The 5932-nt window shown below is 51.6% G+C and overlaps 1 long non-coding RNA gene across 4 annotated transcripts; it reads left to right on the forward strand.

The window, feature by feature from the left end:
• The first annotated feature begins 615 nt into the window (after window positions 1–615).
• On the forward strand, window positions 616–5009 carry LOC139186477 (uncharacterized). 4 transcript variants are annotated; one of them, XR_011570039.1, is made up of 5 exons: window positions 616–777; window positions 1157–1319; window positions 1968–2097; window positions 3413–3516; window positions 3595–5009. It is a non-coding gene; the product is annotated as an uncharacterized lncRNA (long non-coding RNA). The 4 variants fall into 4 exon arrangements; XR_011570043.1 differs by having other exon boundaries at window positions 616–767; XR_011570040.1 differs by lacking the exon at window positions 1968–2097.
• The last annotated feature ends 923 nt before the right edge of the window (window positions 5010–5932 follow it).

Here is a 5932-nt window from a genome sequence, read left to right on the forward strand (position 1 = left end):
GGCTAAGAGGAGGAAGAGACGACTGCCTTTCTGGCCCCTCTGCTCCCCACCTCCTTGCTGGGGCCCTTCTGAGCATGGAAGGGACTGCTCTGAGTTAGAGAACTACACTTCTGGGTGCCTCTGAGCTGAGGGAGGGGGCGAGCTGCATGAAGCCTCTAAAGGTCGTTCCATTGTGTGAGAGGCCTGGCTAGGGCAGCGGAGGCGGGTCCATGGAGCCCTTTGTCTGCAAGACAGCACCCCCCCCGCCCAACCCCCCAAGCACTCAGGCAGCCTCCACGATCCTCACTGGCCTTGGATCTGAGTTTTGTCATAGAGGCAGGTTTCTCTGCCTGGCTGGCCCTGATGTCATAGCGGAGGGAGGGGGCAGGGGCAGGGGGTAGACTTCAGTGCTGACCAATGAGTGATAAATTGCCTCTTTGCCCTTGAGGTTCATCGAATCACTAATTCATAAAATCCTTTAACATTACAATTCACAGACCAATGGATGGAACCTTCTAGCACCTGAGAATCCTAGACTAATGGAATCTTTTTAGAATCTTTTTAGGAGCAGAGTCTTTCATAACAGACCCTATGGGAACCATAGAATCCTGGAGGATAACAGAATCTTAAAAATCATAGGCTCTTCCTTTAAGGGTTGCAGTGGCGATAAAATGAGATATTACGTGGCCAATACATAGACCAGTCCTGGAGCATTGTAAATGCTCCCTAAATGTCAGCTGACCCAGGGACGGGGCGAGCTGCCGTGTCTCCATTGTGAGGAAACTCAGGTCTGGAGAGGTGATGTAACATCCCCAGGGGCACACAGCTAGGAAGTTAGTGGTGACACAGAGTGACCATGGCCTGGAGGGAATCCCTGGTGGGCTTGGGCCCTCTGATGCTGAGCTCCCCTGTGTCGGAGCCAGCTGATTCTGTGCCTGAATTAGGGTCTCTGAGCAAGAGGCTCCTTGGTGCTGAGGGTGGGAGGCAGAGAAGAGGTAGCCAGGAATCCAGGCTTTGAGCTAGCCCTCACTCTCTGCAGCAAGGCCTCTGTAATTCGGGGCAAGTCCCTTAATCTCTGGGTTTCCTTCTTTGCTTTCAACACTGGGGGAACAGAATGGCAGGCTCTGAAGTCAGACAGCCCATGGACCTCAGGTCCTAGCTGTGTGTTCCTGGGCAGATGACATCACTTCTCCGAGCCCATTCCCTCATGAGTGCAGTGAGGAGAAGGAGGATTTGAATTGCCAGGAGGACAAAAGAGTGAAGACTCTCTAAGACAGCATCAGGCCCCAGCTTTGCCACTCACGGGTCAGTGGTTCCGCCAAGGCTGAAAGTTACTTCAGGTACCTCAGTTTCCTCGGCTGCAAAATGGACGTGACAGGAATGCTCGTTAGATTAAGTGGGTTAATACAAGTGGTGCTCTTAGACCAGGGCCCTTCAAGCAGGGAGTGTTTAATGAGTACCCACTATCGTTGCTACAGTAAGAGGCTCAGCCATCGTGAGCAATTATTGATGGTCAGCAAGGAGCTTGGAAAGTGTTGCAAAATTGTGTGTGTGTGTGTCCCTGAGTGTGGGTGATGATGCTTATTAAAAGCAGAGCCTGCAGCCCCAGAGTTGAGCTGTATGCCTGGAATAGCTGCTTCTCCTGGCGGCCTCCCCAGGGATGGGAGTGTAATGAGTGTTTACGGAGCCCCCGCCAGGCAGAGATGAGAGGCGCTGAGGAGCCAGCTCTAAGCCAAGCAGCGGCTGGGAGCCCAGTGTTATTATATTAACAAGCATCAGGGTGATGATTACCATTAATGAGATTATTCACCAGGCAGCCTCCCCTCTCCCCAGGCCTCCTGCCTCCGGCTGGCGAGGCAGACAGGCATTCTCTGCCCCGTCCTCTGCCCCGTCCCTCTCTGTCTTGGGGGAAGAGAAGAGGGTTCCCTGGTGCTGCGTGTGATGCCAGGCCTACAGGTGACATTCTCACCTCACTGCTTCTCTCCAAGCCTCTGGGGAGCAGATCTTGGCACTCATCACTTTAGGATGAGAAAACTGAGGCTCCGTGAGGGTGATTTACCTGGATCCGCACTGTCTGTGGATTAACCCTTTAATCTTCACAACGACCTCATGAGGAAGGTACTATTGCAGTTGTCCTCCATGGTGGGGAATCGAGGCACACGGCAGCTGAGTGACTTGCCCCTCATGCCGCAGTGTCCTCTGCCCCCAGTGCCCCTCGTGCTGCAGTGTCCTCTGCCCCCCAGTGCTTCTCATGCCACAGTGTCCTCTACCCCCAGTGGGTCCCTCTCCTCCCAGCAGTGGAGGCGAAGGTAGGCTCCCAAACGCTTTGTTTCTCTCTGTGTAGCAGGCTGAGCACAGGGCTCTGTGACTTGGGGCTGGCGGGCAGTTTTCTCCTTGTCCCTTGTCTCCACTAGCCCTTCAGGCAGGCTTAGTCCTGGGCACAGATCCTTGGTGCCACCAGCCATGCAGCTGAAGCTGCCACCTGCTCACTTACATGACAACCAGTATACTGACCCTCCTTTGGACCAAATATCAACCCTTTGAAATATACTTGTTGAGGTCAGTTTCACTAATTCATTCTCACTGACAGGCTGCTGTATGTCCAGCCCTGTGCCAGGGCCTGGGGACACAGTGAGAGAGACGGAATCACCTTATGGAATTTTCAGTCTTGGGGATAAATCAGTGTGGGCACATTTTAAAATTACAGTTGGACTGAGCACTCCAAACGGCAGGACAGGGGCCAGGGGAAGTGGGATGGGGTGGGGAATGGGCCGGCCTATGGAGGGACTGCTTTACACTCAAGTGGAGATGAGTCAGGGAAGATCTCTCTCCAGAAGTGACATTCTGGGTGAGACATACAGGCTGAGCCTGAGCTGGGCCGTCACAGAGGGGCGTGGGGAGCATTCCTGTCAGAGGGGAGAGCGTATGTAGAACTGAGATCCCGAGGAGGCCTTGCCTGCCTAACCAGCCCCATGTCAACACACAGGTGCCCCCTGAGCTCATTCATTCATTCAATCAATAATCACTTATCAACTGGAAATTTCTAATTGAGATGGTTCACCTTCTCCTCCATTCCTTTATCCTCTATTCCCTGATGCCCGTCCCCTTTCAGGCTTGGTGCTGGGCAGGGGGACACAGAATTAAATCAGTTGTGGGCCCTGCCCTGGAATTGCTCACAGTCTAGGGTGGGAGATGGGCCCCTAAACACAACACCATGTGATCAATGGATACTGAGACCCTTAATCCAGGCTGGGGTGGTGGTGGTCAGGGAAGATTTTCCAAAATTGGAGGCGGGAAAAGGGAGGTGGGCAAAGGTTCACAGTATGCTCAAAAGTACAAAGCCCCAGAATAAAGCTTCTGGGAAAGGCCCTGAATGTCAGCCTGTAGCAGAGACTGGCTGTTCTCTAATATCCATACTCCTTTCTTTCCACAGTAATGAGACATGGCTGCTTGGAATAAAAACTACATTTCCCAGTCTCCTTTGCATCTAGGGGAGCCATGTGACTCACGTGGCCAATAGGATTAAGCAGTAGTAAGGTAGGTAGTTTTAGGTTTGTTCCCTTAAAGGAGAGTGGTCTGCCCTCCCCTCTACCTTTTCTCCTTCTCATTGGCCAGAAGGTGAACTTGTCTCGCCTTGGACCATGTGAACCAAGACAACAGCCCAGGAAAAACAGAGCAACAAGACACTGGACTGTTCACGTATGAATTACTTTATGAGGGACAAATAAACGTTCTTGTTCAAGCCAGTGTTATTTGGCATCTCTGCCTTAGAAGCTAAACCTATACCCTAGCTAATAGCCAGGCTAAAGGCTATTATGCCCTAGGGCACAGAGATTGGTCAGAGTTCTGCGTGGTGTGGCGAGGGTAGGAGGAATGGGTTTGACACTGTCAGATTTGCATTTTTGGAAGATCTGTCTGACTGCAGAGTGCAAGATGGTTTGGAAGGAAGAGAAACAGGAGACCAGAGAAGGTGTTGATGTCTTAGAATGGGGCAGAGATACCCAGGTCTGACCCAGAGCAGGCCTGATCTCTCAGTCAGTTCAGTCACTCAGTAGTGTCTTACACTTGGCAAACCCGTGGACTGCAGCATGCCAGGTCTCCCTGTCCATCACCAACTCTTGGAGCTTGCTCAAACTCATGTCCATTGAGTTGGTGATGCCATCCAACCATCTCATCTTCTCGTTTCCTTCTCCTCCTGCCTTCAATCTTTCTTAGCATCAGGGGTCTTTTCTAAGCAGTCAGTTCTTTGCATCATATGGCCAAAGTTTTGGAGGTTCAGCTTTAGCATCAGTCCTTCCAATACATCTTCAGGACTGATTTCCTTTAGGATTGACTGGTTTGATCTCCTTGCAGTCCAAGGGACTCTGTAGAGGCCTGCCCTATGTGTCCCTGCAAACCTAGGCCTGGAAATCAGTCTTGCAGAATCTGGCCTTCAGCTGTCATTGAGGCCCCACTCTCCTCTAGGGCTTGGTAAATTTGAGATGCACACATGCACAAAAACACTCACAGACTCACACAGAGGTACAGACACACACGCACAGAGGCACAGTTGAACTCACACAGAGACACAGATATATAGAAACAGACACAGTAGTCTCACACACACACACACACACGTGTCTGTCTGGAGGCCTCTAAAGCCCTGCCCATGGCTGGCGCCACTAGAGCTAGCCATGGGGTTAGCTCTTACATGGGGCTACCCTCCAGAAGAAAGGCTGGAAGCCCTCACCTGGCAGGCTGAGTGAAGTGGATTCCTCCTGGGATGGGAATGTTTTCTTGTGCCCAAGCAGTGGCTGAGAGCCAGCTGGTCCTGTGGCTCCTGTGGCCATCCACATGGCCACACTTTGACATCAGGACAACAGACTGGCCCTGCAGGCCAGCAGTTTTGGAAAACACAGAGGTAAAAGGGCCTTGGAAGAGGAATTCTCATTCAGCTGTCTGTCTTCTCAGGCAACACAGCTGGAGCACCACTGTCTCCACTTACAGCCTTTCAGAACCACTATGACAGGCATTTGTGGGATTATATGTGGATGCCGGGCCATGGGTCAGGTGCTGTGGGGCACACCCACAGGGGTGGGGGGAGAAGGGGACATGGCCCATCATTTATTTTTGGATCCTGACACATTCCAAAAGGTTTATTCATGGCTGGATCCCCAGTCCTTAGCACAGTGGTTAGCACACACTCAATGCTCAATAAATGTATGTAGGATAAAAGTAACAAAGGAGATGACTATTAGCTTCAAGTTGCAGACATGGAAATTGAGGTTCAGAAAGGCAATTTGCTTAAGGTCATGAATCAACCAAGAGGCAGAGATGGCATTGAACCCAGGAACTGTGGGAGTCTCAAGCCCCAGTTTAGGCATCAAGTCTCATTGCTCATTCAAGTTTACTCAGACTGAGCCGAGTAAACCGTGAGTTCTCAGGCAGTTCTTACTGCCCCCAGTAAGCCAAGGGGCCTGGGGGTCCTCCATGTCTATCTTCACTACTTATGCTAAGTCTCAGTTGCCTTGTCTGTACAATGGGTTGAATAATTGGAAATCAGGTGTGAGGGCACGAGATTGGCTTATAAGAATCGTAACTTTCCTTTTTCTCACTGACATGGGCTTGTATTTCAAGCCCCCATTTCATTGTAGCAGAAGCAGAATCTCAGTCATCTGGGGGCCCCTAGCTGGGGGCTGTGTCTGTAGTGGGGAGAGCACAGACGAGTTTTCAGTGGCAGGTGAAGGGGTGAGGGCATACACTCTGGCTTGTCATTACCCCACACTGGCCCCCACTGAGATGCTCTCCTGCCTCCTTGGCCTTTGAGATCAGCCCTCAGATGTCACAGCTACACTGTCCCCTGCTCCCAACTCCTAGTCTTGCAGCTTGGCTCACTCTCAGCATCCCCTGGGAGTGTGCTCCCTGTCCAGCTTCAACACTTACTTAACAAATCTCTCCACCTCAATTTTTCTCA

The sequence above is a fragment of the Bos indicus genome, chromosome 2 (assembly GCF_029378745.1).
Source record: "Bos indicus isolate NIAB-ARS_2022 breed Sahiwal x Tharparkar chromosome 2, NIAB-ARS_B.indTharparkar_mat_pri_1.0, whole genome shotgun sequence".
In the NCBI taxonomy this organism is placed as follows: Eukaryota; Metazoa; Chordata; class Mammalia; order Artiodactyla; family Bovidae; genus Bos; species Bos indicus.